This window comes from Amphiura filiformis, chromosome 1, assembly GCF_039555335.1.
Source record: "Amphiura filiformis chromosome 1, Afil_fr2py, whole genome shotgun sequence".
Lineage (NCBI taxonomy): Eukaryota > Metazoa > Echinodermata > Ophiuroidea > Amphilepidida > Amphiuridae > Amphiura > Amphiura filiformis.
The window spans coordinates 35663317-35663589 of record NC_092628.1 but is presented as its reverse complement, the minus strand read 5'-3'; positions in this window follow the sequence as shown (position 1 = coordinate 35663589).

Genomic DNA, 273 nt, shown 5'->3' with positions numbered 1-273 from the left:
CACCAACCTGGGGTTTTGAGCGCCCGATTGTGCAAATAAAAGCCACCTAACACCTGGAGAAGATGCAAAGACGAGGAGGGTTAATAGAATAATATATACAATAGAGGTAATCCTGTCGCATCTATGCATACATAGTCCTTTTGTTCATCCATTAATTCTGTACATCTATGAATAGATGCGACGGGATTACCTGCGGAATTATCTCTATTGTATTATTCTATTAACCCTCCTCGACCTTCTTTAGGTGTAAGGCGGCTTTTATTTGCACAACTG